The sequence below is a fragment of the Cupressus sempervirens genome, chromosome 4, assembly GCF_028749045.1.
Source record: "Cupressus sempervirens isolate cs-2001-9-10 chromosome 4, ASM2874904v1, whole genome shotgun sequence".
NCBI classification, from domain to species: domain Eukaryota; kingdom Viridiplantae; phylum Streptophyta; class Pinopsida; order Cupressales; family Cupressaceae; genus Cupressus; species Cupressus sempervirens.
Window position 1 is genome coordinate 214,059,925 of NC_143121.1, and position 18,636 is coordinate 214,078,560.

The 18,636-nt window shown below is 31.8% G+C and overlaps 1 pseudogene; it reads left to right on the plus strand.

Annotated features, from left to right (window-relative positions):
- LOC149560747 (G-type lectin S-receptor-like serine/threonine-protein kinase At2g19130) overlaps positions 1-18,636 on the plus strand; it is a 94,553-nt pseudogene that overhangs the window by 60,010 nt on the left and 15,907 nt on the right.

Genomic DNA, 18,636 nt, shown 5'->3' on the forward strand with positions numbered 1-18,636 from the left:
AGCTGAGTCCACATTACTATAATGATTGACATCTTACCATATTATTTGGTAGAGAATTACTTTTTTCTAACCATAAAATGATGCACTCTATTTAGCAATATGTGTCTTCTCTCATGTTACACATAGTTCTATTATGGTTTTATAAAGTTTTTGATTAAATGAGCAAACAAAATGAGCGAATATTATTTGTTAATTGATGCACACATTTCTTTGGTATATATTTACTAGCTTTTAGCCATGTGCTAGTGTGTTGGTGTTTCAAATTAGTGTAACTTCCAAGTGCTAGGCCCTGATGGATAAAACACCTATTATCTTTCAGATGTTAGGTGGAGTTTTTGTCAAAATTTGGAAAGTTTTTTTGACTTGAGGTGGATTCTTTTATGAACCTTTTAGAAAGAAAGAAACCACTCTTAGGCCTTTTATCCTTTAAGGTGGTGTGAATCTTTGTGGTGTTTAAACCCACAGATGACCATTCTTTCTTTTTACTTCAACATCTATTGCTCATCCTTTTATTGAGTGCAATTTGAGAAGAGTTCTACCATACTACAACTATGCCTCATTAGAAATTAATTTTTTTTTTGAGTTGGGTAGAGAATCACAAGCTTGTTGTTAGTATCTACGTACAAGTTTTGTCTAAACTCTACATCTCTCTTTACTATTAAAATACAATTTTATCAGTTGTAGAGATAATTTTAATATGAATGCTATATATAGGATATGATTAATACCACTCCATATTACCCAGTCAATAACTATCTATGCTTATTCTTCTTGTTAAATTCTTAGTACAAGAAAGTATGGAATAAGGAGGATTGACCTATATTTTCCTATATTTTAACAACTTTTTATGTAATGATTGTAACTAACCTCTACAATTTTCTTTTCTAGCTTGCTATTTGGATATCTTCTTGGTGTCCACACAAAATAGTGGACTAGGTATTTATGTTGTTTTTTGTACTTGTAATATCATTTTATTTAAATGAAACATTAACTATGACTTGATATTTAACACAGAGTAATTAATATTATTAAAATATTAAACTTGTTAGTTTTAATATTATTTAGAGTAATTCACAATATTTAAGAAATGTCATTGTCACTGATAAAACCCTTAAAATTATAAAACATCTTCAATTATCTTACCATACAACGATAGTAGGGGTAATAAGTGAGACAAATTCACTAATCTTACCCTTGGGATATTGAACTGAGAAAATCATAAGGTTTGTGAGAGAGATTTTTGAAGAGAACCATGTATCTTAGATGGTGCTTAGGTATGGTTATGAAGAGATGGTGCTTAGGTATGATTTTATGATGAGATGGTGCTTACCTATAATCACATCCTTTTTTTCTATAAAATTGTGTTAAATAGCGATACAAATCATTCTAAGACACCATCTCAAGTTACCTAAGGAAATACACATATTCAAATTAGGTATCTCAAATTTTGAATTTCTTCAGTTGCAATCATGGGCTCTTGAAGAATATGTTCTATGTAAATTAAAAATTTAACATGCTTATTATTGATAGTATATGGTGGATTCAAGATAATAGGACATCATCATCATCAAAATATTTAGATGAACGAGCACCATGACCTACTCCAAGTACAAATGCATACTTCAATGAAATGATATATTGCACTTGACAAAGGTGTGAAAATAGGAAACTAAAGAGGTGACAACTTGTTGCTATCCATAGATTCAAATACATAGTTTACATAGAAGAGGTACATTTTAATTAGCATATCTTAAAATAAATAATTTATATCCTTATTAGTTAATATTTTAGAATTGATCATTTCAATTTTTTTTGATGAAATGTTTCTTTTGATTCCCAATATTTTTGAAGAACCAATGAATGATATTGATGATATTCAATCCCAAGATGAAGAGCAAGACACATATATGGATGAAACTACTTCATAGATTAATGAAGTTAGTGTGAATGAATTACTCCAAGGCTTCTACAAATCTTCTGAAGAAGTTATTGATTCACCCATAGCTTAGCTATCTAGGATGCCTCTTTATTTAATTGAAGATACTTCTATACTGGTAACACTTATGTTGATGTTGAACTTGAAGGTGACTCATGGATTGACAGATACATGCTTAACTAACATATTAAGATAGGATTTGATATTCTAATAAATCAATTCCATTTAATGTCTCAATGTTTTTAAGCATTGTGTATACTTATTAAAATCATTTTTTTATCATGTAGGCTTTTGGCAAACAAAATACTTCCAAAGGATAATAAGTTACCTCATTCTCATAGAGAATTATCTTCAATAATGAAAGATATTGGAATGGAGTATAATATATATGATGCATGTCCAAATGACAATATTTTGTATTATGGAAAGAATGCAAATTTGAAGCAATGCCCAGTGTGTCACAGAAGTAGGTATCGACAAGATCAAGTATCCAAGAAGGTTGCATACAAAGTGCTACGACATATTCCACTAAAGCCAAGGTTTGAGAGAATGTTCAAAAGTAAGGAGTTGGAAAAATAGATGAGTTATCATATACATGGGATAAGCCAAGATCATATCATGTGTATGGCTATAGATAGCAACTATTGGAAAGAGATTGAAGAAAAAGGCCACATTTAAGAAATGAGTCAAGGAATGCAAGAATATCTCTAGCAATGGATGGTGTCAATCCGTTTGGAGATCTTAGAACAACTTATTCCATTTTACCAGTGTTAATTATTAAAAATAATCTCCCTCCCTAGATGGCAATGAAGAAGGAGCATGCAATGCTAACTCTTATCATACCAAGCATTAGAACATATGTGATTGTAATACTTTCTTGAAGTTTCTTTACAAATTCTTCAATTTTACTAAACCTTGTTACTTTTGTTATTTTGCTTAGGGAAGTTTCAAGTAAATGATATGGATGTGTACATGGAGCCCATCATTGATGAGCTTCATGAATAGTGGAAAGGTGTAAATATGTATGATGTATCAAAACCTATCAATGATAAAAACTTTATCTTTCATGCAATACTTATATGGAAAATACATGATGCCCCTGGACTCTCTATTTGTTCTAGTAATATATGTTAAATTTAATTTTTCAATTATTTTGTTCATTTTGAAATTTACTAACTCCAGTTTCTTATTTTAGGGCTGCAAACAAAGGGGGAACATGGTTGCCCATCATGTGGGCCAAAAACCCTGTCTAGGTAGTCTAAAGATCTCGAGGAAACAATCTATGATGAGTATAGACATTTCTTACAAGAAAATCATTGCTATTGACTATATGAGAAGAACAAGTTCAATGGACAAGAAATGGAAACAAGGAATCCAAGAAGAATGAACCCTAGTAGGTGGAAAACAATGTATGACAAAATGGAAGGGGCAAGAATTCCACTAGAAATGAAAAGACACTCAATTTTATATAAAATAGAAAATTATGAGAATTTTCCAATAGCCCACCTATTTGATACTATGCATATTGGGAAAAATGTGGCAGAGTGCTTATGGAAACATCTAAATGGAGCCAGCCTTGAAGCAAAAATAAAAATGTGAAAGGACCTTCAAGTTTTCAATATCATGCCAAACATGTGGTTACATGGAGATAATTCATATGCTCATCCTCCATGGAATCTTACATCAAATGAGAAAGAAAGCATCATTGAAACAATCAAAATATTAAGATTTTGTTCTAGATTTGGAGTATCATTGAAAAAAGTATTCGCAAGAGATGGATTAGAGTTTTCAGGCCTAAAAACACATGATTGGCATATTGGATAAAGGTAACTTTCTTATATGTTATAATTATTGGAAACATTGTTAAAAAAAATTATATCCAAGTGAAACTATCAACTCGCACATATTTTAACATGGTTTTCATCAATGGTTGTGTAGTATGTGTTGCCTGCAACAATGCCAAGCAATTTTGATCAAGATATCAAATTAGCTATTTACAAATTATCCAACCTTTTGAGGTATTTTGAATCAATAATGCATAATCATCCAAGAATCTTATCATTTGAATTGCATCATTACTTATGGCTTAATATAAGCTAATACTTTTAGTTTTGAAGATATCATTAATCTTTATCTAATACATCCTAATGATGTAGGTGGGTCTCATCTAAAGAGATACATCAAGAAGATTTGAAATACTAGAAGAGGAATATATCACTTTTGATGTGTGATATTCAAATGTGCTTCCCTCTACACTTTTCTAATTCTCAAGAGCACTACCTTGTACACTTAGTAGAAGAGATTGAGTTGTGTGGTCCTATTCATATTAGAACAATGTGGCGAGTGGAGAGATATAAGAAGATTTTTTAAAAAAATTGTTAGGAAAAAGGCTCGAGTAGAAGGATACATGATTGAGGGGTACCATTTTTTTAGGCAATGGTTCATTTAAGTGAGTACTTTCCTCAATTGCACCTTGAAGCTCCATAATTATGGAGTTATAGCCAACTTCACTCATTTGAAGGAGAAAAAATAGAGGTTCAAGGGACATCAGAAAGGATAAAAGGTATGCAAAAATGATGAAATAGTTATTTCGATGTTGAATTTAACAATTAAAGACTTCATATATTTATTAATATATTGAACAAATTTATTTTTCATTTTAGATGCAATTGAGTGGGAGGTATTACATTTGTATATTGCTTATAATTCCAAATTTATGTTGGACTGGATGGAGAAGTATGTTGAACAAAAGAAATTAGAGGATGAAAAGGCATGGGCCAACATATATAATAAATATGTTCAAAGCACTACTAGAGGACTACTTGCCATCCATGAAAGAAAATGGACAGAGAGATGCTCATGGAATTGGCTAAAGACCAATATTGAACATGAGGTGACCAAAAAGAAGAACAGAGTGACACCACAACAATTAAATTTTGTCTGAGGATCTATGAATGTGGAGGTGATACATGTATATTAACATAGTAGAAATGTTTAATGTATTTTATTTTATATTTTGTATCATTGAATCTAACCACTGAATATATTTAATGAATTTAGTTAAAATATTATGAAGTGATGTGGAATCTTGGTCATCACTTTCACATAAAAAGAGTTGATGAAAAGAGACAAACTTATGATCTTGGGGTTTTAGTATCATTTGAGGTGGACTGTCATTAACATGAAAATGATATACAACCAATCAGAATGACACTTCAATATTATGAAGTGTTGGAGGATATTATAGAGCTTGATTTTACATCTTTCAAGAAAATTGTTCTCTGTGTTCAATGGTACAGGCTAATCAAAGTGGGTGATGAAAAAACAATCTTTTTGCATAATAATTGATTCTATATGATCAATACATCTAGGTTTGAGGCCACTTCCAAACCTTATGTGTTTCTAAATCAATGTGACTAGATATTTCTGATTCCAAATCTAGAACAACTTGGTTGGGCATTTGTCATTGATTATGATCCTAGAGGATGAAGAACAACATTTTTTGAAGTTGAGGATGGTGAATTACTTGAAGATGATGGAGTCCCACTTGAAGACATAAGTGACCATGATGTTGATGATGAAAATTGTATTGTCAATGATGCATATGACCACAATGAAGAGCATGATGAGTTTAATGAAGTGCTTGAGGGACACAAGGAACCAAATGGACAAAAAGCCCATGAAGATGATGACTTAATTGATTTTAATTTACCTATAGCTAGAGGTTAGAAGACCATGAAAGTGATGGTATATATTTATTTGTGGATTTAGGGCCCAATGATGAAGGGATATTTATGCCATCAGATGAGGACATTTCATGTGAGGATGATATGGTTTGATTTCCATGTTAACTTCAAGATTATTGTAAGGGTTTAATATAATATTATTAAATATTCAGAGTATTGAGTTTTTAGTTATAAACAAAATGTAATGAACATTTAGTAATTTGAATTCTTTTTTACTACATTTTTGTAATTTGAATGCATACAACTTGTACTTTTTAATTGGAAGAGTTTATGTTTTTAATTTATTTCTGTTGTATTTCTTGAAGCATTTGTTTTAAATACACTTTTCTATTTGGTGGAGGTACACAATCTAGCACATCCCAAAATCTCAATTGATTTTTTTTGAAACTTTACATAATTTAAACCTACAAATTTTAAGCAATCACGACCTAGGCAAGAGAAATGTAATACCACAAACTCAAAAAAGATGCATAATGAGCATTGCTTATGTTGAAGTTTAATGGAATTTGTACATTTTATTTTCAAATTGGACTGAATTTAAATTTGTTAGTAATATTGCTTGCATATGTTGTTTAATAAACATGTTCGTAATTGTTTTTAATTAACATTTTGTACTTCTTAAAGAATGTTGCTCAAACTGCTATAAATGCTTCTATGGGGGATCCATTGATTTTAAGTGCTTTAGTTGTAATGCTAAAAAATGGACAAGGGCAACATATAATGATGATGATGCAAGAGGTAAGATTGAAAACTTTTTTTTTTATAATTTCATTTATCATATGTTACCTTCTATATGATGTTACATTCTATATAATGCTATTTTATTATTTTTGGAATGCAGATCATCTCAAAAGTCATTCCAACCACTATTACATCAGTTAGTATATCTAGTACTATACTAGTGGTAAAATTTTATCTATATTTTTATACAATTTATTAAAATATTTTAGTTTATATACTTACTAATTTTAATTTTTTTTATACACAATAAATTTATAAAGTAACTCATTTAACAATGCATTATGTTGGCACATAGGACCCAACTATGCCTACCAAGACATCTATTGTGATGCAAAAGGTAGTGTCCCATCATATTATTGTGTAAGCTTGATTACATTATTTTTCCTTATTATACCACAAAAATATTTATATTTGTACATGTAGGATATTTCAAGGGCTACTCCAACAAGCATGCAACCTATTGGTGGAGAGGCTCGTGGTCTACCTATTCTATCTAGACAAAAAAATCCAATGACAAAAGTAGAATCAAGTGCAAAACCCCATACCATATTCTCTACATCAAAGACCAATGTTCCTAACATACCCAGTGTTGAGCTAGAAATGAATGCCCCTATTAGAAGCACATCAAGAATGTAAGGCTCCTTCCTAATACTCCTAAAAATGCTCAAGTCAAACAAGACATGATTAATAAATTCAATCATGGGAAAGGGCATTGGTAGAGACTACAGAGACCATTGTAGATGAATAGGTAAAGTTTTCTACCGATATCATATTATTCTTGTTGTTTCCAAGTTCATATATTTGTAGCAATATAGATCTATAATTGTTTGTAATGCCTAAAAGTAGACAACATTAGTGAGCATATGAGGTGTCAAAGGAATAAAAGAAAAGTTTTTTAAAAAATGTACAATTTTGTAATTTTTAAAATCTAAATTGTTATTTTTTAGGTAAGGAATATCCTATTGTTTACAAGAAAATTTACTTTTCATTCTATTATGTTGTTTCAACATTTCATTAGCATCAGAAGATAAAATCTTGACCTAAAATCTCAATGCACCTGACCTTTCATTCAATAATTCTCTATCAACATTTCATTATGATCCCCTGGGATAAAACATTGACCTTAAATCTCAAAGCCAAATCCCAATGTTAAGGCCCTTTGCAATACTATTATCCATTTGACCTATAAAAGCAATGGCAGTTGAAAAAGGCTTTTGTTACTTCCTTTTAATTTTTTGTTGGGATATAAGAAGACACTTAAAACTAAAACAAATGTATCAATCTACTATTCATGTTAATAATGTGAAAATGAAACCAAATAAATCACCCAAATAAATCAAGAAAGGCCCAAAATAGGTAGTGTCACCTATCTGCTCCATTCTATAATTGGTTTTTCTTTTACATGCTATATTTTTTCAAGTCCAATAGATCCTCTCCACATGATTCTTGTAGGGCTTAAACCATTTTTTATCAGCCATTATCAACAGACTACAAAATTTTGAACTTGACATTAGAGTAGCAGAAGTATCAACTATAATTTTGTGCCCACTGGTAGTTTTAATCTATTATGTCTTCTTCCTATCTATGAGAAAATTTGGCCCTCTAAATTTGACATGTCTTGGGATCCCATTGTGAACTCAGTTTTCTATGTTTAAACCATGAATTAATATCATCTTTTTGAATTTGGTGATCACTATTCTTATCCAAAAAAGGTGGTTTAGATATCTAGCTCTTTTTTAACATGTAAAAGAAGCACAACAACTCTCCTCATTATAGAAGATGTAGTTTCCCTTTGAATGAGCTTAAGGTTTTTTTTGAGTCACTCTCACTAGAACTAATTTTCATAAATATTAATGCCTTTGAATTGCCTCTCGTAGAGAATCATGTATTGGATATGTCAGCTTGGAGTTTCTATAAGGAATATGGCTTATTTTCTCTCACTTCTTGTGAGATCAACAACTCACAACTTGCTTCAGGTGCTCTCCCTAGTGACTCCTATGATCATTAGCATTGCTAGAATAACTTCTCTATAATTTCTTTTAGTTTACAACACTTAACATACTTCACTCATTGTGTGCACAACTGCTTCAACAAGTCCAGGAATGTGATGAGAACCTTTAGCTACCTATTTTATGTATAGAATTTTAACGATTTTCCCATAGTGAGGTGGGGATGATAATCCATTATTTTGTATAATCTTATTATTTCTTTACCATCTTAAAAAATCACTACCTTTGTATTCATCAAAATAAGTGGAGTGTTTGAACCAACATGGGCATATTATATATATCTAGTTCTGACAAAAAATTATGATATTGTATGAACACATCAAAACCCTTATCCCAGGAGGCCCATTGGTAAACACCATCTCTACAAAATGAAGTTCCACAAATAATCTCTTGCAAGGCCTTTGATAAGATAGAATAAATCTCCATAACAACCACACTCGTAGACATAGAGGCCCTCCAATACAATATTTTCCTCTGTTTCAAAGTACATGCCCTCCAACAAAGAATTCATCATTTCTAAGTTCCACCCAAGATAAAAGATACTTTGTTGGTTGTCCTCCTACATTAATGCTTAGAATGGAATCCTCCTAATTAGCTCCATTTTCCCATTGTAAATGAAAAAGCTAAGCCCAATTCCATAAAGCACAAGGTCATCCAAGTCATAATTGGATCCCTCATCATTGTATAATGTAGAGATTTATTCTGAATTATGATTTGTGTATAAGAGAATTCCATTTATCTTTATTCCTGACCTGTGAAAAAATGGTTGACACATCTCCATTAATATAAGAGTTATAATTCATTAGAATTTATAAGTCTGTAGATGAATTGTTCAACATCTTTTCCATTAAAATGTGGAGGATATGGATAATATTGAATATTCTCATTCTTTTCATTAGATGGAGAAATGTATCCTTTGCAATTTGGTTTTTATTTGTTGTTAGGAACTAGGGACAACAAGTTATGAAGGGATTTTTGGTCTAATGGTTTGTTAAAAGTTTATGGAAGGGTCAATCATAGTCTAATGAGTGATAGTTTTAGGAGTATATCTAATTTGTCCTTATCTCCCACCCTTTTCTAACTCGACCTCTCAAAAATGGTAGGCACATACTAGATTTTTCTATGTTACTTCTACACATGAAATGTTACCGTCCATTCAAACCTTTATTATATTCAATCTTTGTAAATTTGAATATTTACATTCTTTCCCAGTTGCGGTCTTCAATCATTGTTTATATGTATCAAAACATTTTTGCAAAACCCTATGTCTTATGTTTGCACGGCACGAAGTATGGACCTCAAGATAATTTCTTTCTGGGTTGCTTGGATCCAAATGAGTTAGTTGCTACCTATTTAGTAGCTATTAACAAAAGGGCTATGATCAAACTATGATCATCAACTCTAGTATATTTTTTTATGTACAAGACATCCATCTTCAAGGTAGAGTGTAAGATACAAAATAGAACAAGAGTACACTATAATAAATTTTGTTTCAACACATTGGGATGGTCATGCTTATTGTAGGCTTTATTCTAGCTTTTGGTACACCTTTATAGAGCAAGACACAACACAAATTTATTTTTGGTGCTGATTTTCTTCATAAAATCAAACCATCTATTTGAAATAGGGGTTGTCTAGTCTTGTGTTGCCTAACCACAAGATAACTCTATCAGACCCACCAAAACCATTTAGAATAAAGACTTTTGAAGAACCATTACATCATGAGCATAAATAATTTATGTATTATGTGAGTAGAGCCCATTTTAAGGAACTAGTTGTATAAATATATAAACTAAGGAATGTAATTCACAATAGATAGTAGGATAATTGAAAACAAGGGTTTCAAAGGAGCAGGAGTCCTTGCCTTCTGATTGGATGAAACTGGTGTAATCATTTCCAAGCATGTGTTGGAGCATAAGTATAGTTAAGTATGTTCTTAAAATTATTAAATTTGTGCATGTCCAACTCAAATTTATAGAAGTAAAGACATGAAGTGTTTGTATTGCAAAAACCTTTTATTTGTCACATTAGAGGTCTACAGTTTATATGAGTAACTATTAGTAAGTATATAAGTTATGCATATCACAAAAATCAGATTGAAATGTTATACAACTAAACATAAGCCATTCCTCATATCAGAGTAGCTATGCACATAAATTTTAATAATGTTAAGGGCCTAACAGGTAAATAATGACATAGCCAATATTTCCAAAAATAATTGGAGAAATATTGCATGCTCTACTAGTGAGAATATGGTCATCATACTAGTTACATGGTAGTTGCATTGGTAGGAAAAGAGAATTTATTTTGTTATGGTTTTTCTTTGTCTAATTTCTCTAGGTATTTTAAATATTGATGGGATAAAATATTTGTGCAAGGGATATTGTATAGATAACTAGACTCCAAAACAATTACCAATGAAATGCTTTCGCCAGCCTAAGACAAAGATTTGATGTTGGGTTCAATAGAAAGTTTGAAGACAATTGGGAAATTGCTTTCTATTTTTCTTTGTATGCTCTACTTGTTCTAACCGTGTGTCAAAATTTTAGTCTACAATGACCGGTGTAATTCATGAGGGTTATAGATGCAACTAATTTCTTAGAAGGAAGGCATGGTAGGAGGGAGTGGGAGCGGTGTGAAGGGTTTGGGCAGGAATGTGGTTTTGAATTCTGCACAATCTATGCCAGGACTACAATCATTGTTAGTTAGTGATTCCTCTATTTCTAGAGATGCTAAGGATGGAGGTACATTGGAGGACCCAGGAGAAGGCAGGCTTTTGGTGGACTCAGGAGGAGGGCCCAAGGCAATTAAAAAATGGTTGATCTTGTTTGGAGTATGCCCCACTAGCAAATCTAGCTTTCCAATAATTAAAGATACATCAAGAAAGGATAAAGGTAAGTTTTCCATTGAAATCCCTGACTTGATTATTGATAAAAACATTTTGAGCATGGATTCAACTTTGTTTGGGAGATTTATTGGGGCTAGACCCAACATTGATTATGTCAGGAGTTTTCTACGTAAGAAATGGATCTTGAAAGGTCAAGTTGATGTTTCAGCAATGGCTAAAGGGTGTCTCTCATTTTTTTTTTCCTATGATGAGGATAAACAAGATATCCTTTACAGTAGTCCTTGGGTTATGGGGAGGCATACCTTGGTCCTCTAGAAATGGTGTCCTAATCTTTAGGCTATGGATGACTCTACCATTCAAGCCCCAGTATGGGTTCGGTTACTAGGCCTACCCCTAGAGTTCTAGGTGGAAGATGTTTTTTAGGGCATAGCCAATACCTTTGGTGAGCTCCTTTCCTTAGATCTAGTGAGCGTGTGTTAGAAAAGGATGAACTATGCAAGATTTTGTGTCAGAGTTACACAAAGGGGTGGATATACCTGAATCTATCTCATTAAAGTCCAAATTGGGCATATGGGATAGAGTAGATGAAGAAGGGGGAGGTGTGGGCAATTCTAAGGTGGGGTAATTTTACGGGGTATATGGAGAGGCTTAATAAAAATAACCCAACCATTACATAACAGTTTATCAAAACTTGGAAGGAGGGCTCTGTTATGGTGGGTAATCAACGTATGAAGATTTTGAAGAAGGTGATTGCTAAGGTCACAATCTTGGAGCTTGATGGTATCAATTTCTATAGGGAGTAGAAGCTTTTAGACAGAGCTATTAAGGAATTTTTGGAATCTAAGCATGAGAAGAGTCACCTAGTTGAAATTGGTAATTCTTATATCAATCTAATCTTTGTCTCTCGCCCATGGCACTTTTTTTTGTTTGTGATTATGGAGTACTTAATCCTAGATGGGAGATTTATGAAATGTTATGGGTATCATTTTATGCTAGCCAACCACTTTAGGCATAGTGTTAAGATCAATTTTCCTTACTATCTAAAGCAGTCTCTTAGTATTTTTGTTCAAGCTATTCAGAAAGACCCGTATGGCGAACATGTTTTCCATGAGGGTCTCATGGTTCTCATCATGAATGTTTTAAAATCTAAGAGGATAGTGAGGAATAAAGGCTGCATGAAGGATGTTGATTATGAAATGGAAGGGAGAATCCTGGAGAAGGCTTATGACACTGAAACCCAAGATGAAGCTGAAGGGGGTGAGGAGAATTTGAACAAGGGCACTGGGTGTAGTTCAAAGAAGAAGATAAGAGTGGTTGGTCACTTTGATTCAGAGAAGGAGAGTGATTTTGTGGAGGATTCAGTGAAGGATTATAAAAAGAAAAATAAGAATAAGGGTAAGAGGATTAAGGGCAGTCTGTTTGTGAGGGCTTCTTCCCTCTCAGATGATGAGACCTTAGCCCATAGGTCGTGAAGGAAAAGATATCCATCAAGATGTCTAGAGAAGCATTTTGGGTAGAAAGGAGAGTTGAGAGATGAGGATTCTTAGGAACAGGGGATCTGCCCTGATATTGGTGAGAAGTATGAAGGTACACTAGGGGCTATTAAAGGGATGCATGGTAACCCTGGTGCTATTTTGAAAGAAATTGGGGTTATGAAAAATCAAATATAGACGCTTGGTAGGGATATGCAAGCTTTAAGGATGGAAGTTGGGCATGCTAGCAAAATTGCTCGTGGTGAACACACTCTTGGAAAACACATTGATAGATTCATGGAGATGGTCAAGAGTGCTGAAGATGTTAAAAAACTAATGCATAAGATCTCATATCCAGAGGAAAAGAATAGGGCAATGGACAAAAATTTTACTGCCAACCAGGGAAAGATCACAAAGATGGAAGCCAAGATGAGCAACCTCAAAAAATTGATTAAACAAATGGCTAAGAATGTGAGTACTCTGATGAAGAAACTAGAGATGGAGAAAGGTTAGGACTCCCCTCAAGCTATTGACAATTAGGGTACCAGTAAGTGAACTAGGGCTCACTCATAGAAGATTGAGGACACATGAAAAAAGGACGAGGTGAAGGCAGTGGCTGAAAACATGCAGATTTTGGTAGACTAGGCTCTGGACCTAATCAAGGCTACTTAGCTAGTTCTTTTTTGTCTTGTTTGCTATCTTTTTGCTATCTTTTCAGAAGATCTCTTTGTGACTTCTTCTTTTTTCTTCCTAGATGTCTGTTTTGTGTTTGCTCTTAATTTCTAGCTAAACTTTTTGTAAAAGGTTTTGGGTCCTTTAAAACCTACTTTTACTTAATCAAAACAAATTTCTTAAAAGGAAGTGCTATTTGTATTTATAACATCTACTCATAGATCATAATAACATCAGACAGTACACTTATTTCCTTCTTCTAACACATTCAGCCCATGCATATCCAAGATTCAAAGAAAATATGTGAAGAAATAGTATGCCTACCCATTTAAGGACAAAAAGTTATTTGCAAAATTGATCAAAACCTAGGTATTTTATTAGTTGAAATAAACCTTGTTGATGATATTCTTCTGTGAAGTACAAAAAAATGGTAGAAAAGGGGAAACATAAAAAAGTATAAACTGGAAGTCTACCAAACTATTTTAGAAGACATGTTATTTTCCATGTGTTGGTGCCACAAATTATGGTGCTCAAATGGGACAAGGGATACAACACACTTACCGCAAAGTCGATGGTGTTTTTTGACAGATGTTTTTGCTGATTTCAGAGATCGACATACTATTCCTACACAGGTTTCCATTTCAACCCTCGAAAAGAAAAAGCATAGGATAAGAAGGAGATGATAAATCTAATATTTAACCTTCAAATTATAAAATCTTCAATTATTCAATCAGAAGTCTAGAATCTTGAATAATTAGGACAAACTCTCTACAAGAACATTAGAGTAAAAAAAGTAAACCTAAGTTGCAGATACACACAAGAACAAGGATTATGGCAATGTAAAAATAATAGATTTTGTGAAGTGGCAATAAAAATAAATAAAAACAAGGAAACTTTAAAAAATATTGAAGGGAAAACCTAATGTTCTGATCACCTAATCTCACCATCTATTAAAGCACTCTGTTCAATGAACTTACCCAACTTGAATCACAAAATTGAATAATCTCATGGACAGTTTGATTGTAATGGTTATCCATGCAGGTATGAATTAATTTCATAGATACCCTTTCCCTCTTTAACTATTCATATGCACTACAACTGTCAAAAGTTGAGAATTTTTTTTTAAATTTTTTTATTAATTTATTTTTATTTTTTAGATTCCTTTATAAATTGACAAAACCCTGGCAAATTCATCTCATCCAATCACAAAATAGAAAAATAAGCTAAGATTAATAATTATTAAATAATTTCACATTGAACCTTAGCATTTTTTTATCATGTTAAGTTCAAAAATCCATTAAGACAAATCAATAAGAATGCCACCATGTTTCATCACTTGCCACCACCTCCTACATTGATTAAATATAGATTGGATATAATCTCAAAAATTTTATTGAAGTGAAAAATATCACAACAACTATTTCCTTAACTGGCCCAATTAAGCATTGAAATTTGTGTTGAACACAATATCCTTAATAAATTCTAAAATCTGTGATGGTTTTAAACAACATGTGGATTGATTTTAGAGTATGCCAAATTCACATCCTATCACACATTCAACTTGAGAAATATGTAAGATAGATGATTTTTGCACCTTAGTTATGTGCATAATTCTTTAGAGCTTGTGATGGCCTTTGACTACTTATAAATACAATGCTCTAGACAAGGGGATCATAACAAAAGTTTTGTTGTAGAAGTAGTGCTATTGAGAGTACAAGGTAGCATGTTGGGCATTCCGCTTGATTTGTATTTCTTTGTGTACAAATAATTATTTATGCCATTACTATCTTGTCTTGAGTATATGATAGTTTTCAAAAATAGATTATTGGAAGAAGTGACTATCTATGGATTATAAAGGTCATGATCTAGACAACAAGAGTATCCCTAGTTTACAATTTTATGATGTGCACAAGACTAGCCTCATTGTACTTATGATGGAAAACTCTTCATGTATACATATATATTAAGAATTTAGTGTGAAGTTGAAGGATTATGGGATGCATTGATAGTTGAGTTTATTAAATGTAAACATTACACTCTATTTCTATTAAAATAATCAATTTCCATATTTATACAAGCAACATAACTTCAGTTGAATCACTTATTGGCTATGCCTTGAACCATTCCTTGGTGCAAGTACTAGTTTACATTTTTGAGATGTAAACAATGAATCTGGAACTTTCTATAGCCCTTAGCACAATAGTGATATATGTATGCATGTATTTATCAATTATGACATCATTGATATTATAAACAAATTAGTATTTCTTTTTTGCTATATAACTATGTGAAATATAATTGGTATCCTTTGTATATTCTATTTGTTAGCATTGTCTATTATGTCATTTCTCATTTATGAATAATGTCTTTATTCTTGTTTCTAATTTGGCAATAGTTTAATATTTTTGGTAGGGTGTTAATTGATTTCATAATTCCATTATAAATATAGGAAGTAAATGACCAAGTAACTGATGTGCCTATAATGGGATTTTCCTCAACTCCCAAGACCTCAAGAGTATGATTAGTAACTACAAAAGGATTGCAAGAAGTAACAATTTTGCTCACCTCTAAAGGCAATGTGTTGAACGATGAAATGAGCTTAAAACTTTATTACTTTATTTATCACCATGCATAAAACCTATTTGGAGATACCATCCAAAGGGATTGGAGGAGACAACCAAATGATAAAAAGGAAGAACTCTTTAAAGATGTCTTAAAAACATTTGGTAATCCTAGTTTTAAGAGACATTTTATTCTAGATATTGCATGTAAGTACATTCACACAAAAAGAGATAATCTAAGGTCAAAATTGGCAAAAAACTTGAAGTATCCATGTCTAGCTTGGATCATAGACTAAGTGACATGGGATGAATTAATAAACGATGCCAAATTTAAGAGGAAGGTTGATGACAATCCAAACTATATGCCATCTAAAAAAGGAGGTAAAAGACGTCTTTGTGATACAAGGATTGCATCCCAAGCTCGGTCGTCAAGGATTGGATCTCATAAACTTGGATATGGAGGATATAATAGTGTTAATGGTGGCATGATAAGTTAATATTTAATTTTTTATATTTTATATTTCAATAAAAAGTCATATTAATTGTACTTAATTAGTCATTAGACCTTATAAGTTTGGTTTTCTTTGTTAATATAGATTCACCAATTTGAAAAGGAGGCTTTAGAGGAAGACTTAAAGTATGCTCTCCTACATGGTTCCTAAGGCCTTCGACAATATTTGATTAAATAATGGGAGAAACTTATCATTAGTGATCAATTTGACATAAGTAATTAGTATATTTTATAACATGGATTAATTTAATTAGATATATCATGCTTTAATAGTTAAATTATGTTGTGTATAGGCAACTCAAAAGTCAAACTCATCAAGTGAAGCATCTAGCAGTGAGCACAAGGAGGAAATATATTCACATGATGCATTTAATAATTCTAAATTTGAACATGCAGCCATTGCTGAATCTCAAAAATTGAGAGACAACAATAACAAGGAACATGTTCAATGCAATGAACAATCTAAAACAAAAATTCATCTAGTGCCTCATAGAAGGAGAACAAAAAGGACAACGATGGATAAAAAAAATTCCTAGAAGATAACATAAATCATAGAGTACATATTGTAGGACTTTTCCTTTTACTTATAAAAATAATGCATGCACTATTTCTGGGCTATGTGTTTGCTAGTGTTATTTGTGCATGCTTTGCTACATTTTGTTCTTGGAGATGCAGCAAAATCTATTTTATATGTATAAGTTAATGAAGTAGTAGTAATTCGTGGTGTTTAATTAAGAACATTTAGTTGGTAATAGAGTCTTTGAACTCTTTGTATGTATCTTGTCTAATTTAGTTTTTTTCTACACATTTTGTGGTTAGATTCGAGGTTACCACATATTACAATAGATCCAAGTAATATTGTTATTCATTTCTAATATTCTTTTGGCTTATTTTGTGGTGTTGGGTATTGCTTTCCATTTCTAGTATAGGAGGTAAGTTGAAAAGATTTCATGTCATTTAGCTTTGCTTTAACACACTTTTATTTTTGTTATAGATCATTTTGTTTAGCTTCCAAATGAGTTGGTGTTGACTACTATATTCTACTTGCAAGTTCAACAACATGAAAGTCTACATGCAAATTTTCCATTTATGGCTAATATTGTCTGTTTAAATATAGGTTGGATATATATATTTATCTAAGCTATCATATAATTTATGTCTAGATCTAGTTTTAGAGGTTAAAGATTGAATAATTTCATTTTTCAAAATACTAACTCTTTCCTTTTACCTATTTACTAGTGTTGTTTCATGATGTTGATTGCTTCTTTTGTCAAGTGCAGGAATAGTGAATAATGAGGTTGGTTGTTTCATTTGTATTGATTTTGTGTTTCTGAAGATGTACCTAGTTGGTAAAAGGTGTAATAGTAATGATTTGGTGCATCTTATTAAAATATCATTTTTTAGACTTTTCCTATTGCTGATTTCAGGTTTCTATATTAACAATCACACTAAGAATGTAATGTTCTAGTGTAATTGCTAATACCCTTTTTCAAAGTTTGTTTGATAGGCTCTTGGTGAGACATCAACTTAGTTCAAAAGAAACTTGGCCATTAGCATGCTAAGTGCTTATTCTACATGTTGTCAAGATGGGGGGGTGCAACTACCCTGTCAATGTGTTGAAGGTGAGTTAACAATGTTTTTTCTCCAATTTTTTGATTTCATAGAATCTATTTTTAAGTATAAAGAATGTCTTAGAATTATTTGTTGAATGTCAAGGACTAGTCTTGCTACTTTTCATTCTTTTATTGGAGATGTTAAATGTTTATAGGCCTTTGTTTTTATTTTTCTTAACTTTCTCTGCACTTAATCCAAATTGTACAAGGATGGCTTAAATAGTTTGCAAACTATGTTCTACTAGATGAATAATGTATTCTAGTGTGGTTTGTACAACTTTCAATACCTACATACATATTTCACTTGTGGATGTAGGAAACATATAAATTTTAATAAAGTACTAGATACTTTTTACCATTTGCATAATTGGGATAGTCTTTATTCCTTAAAATATATTTATTATAAAATTACCAAAAAGTTTTAAGAAAGGGATTTGAAAGGTATATCTTATTATCTTTTTAGCTTTCAATTTATGTAAATTAGTGATGTATTTGATGGTATTTGAACCAGGAAACTACTAGAATTA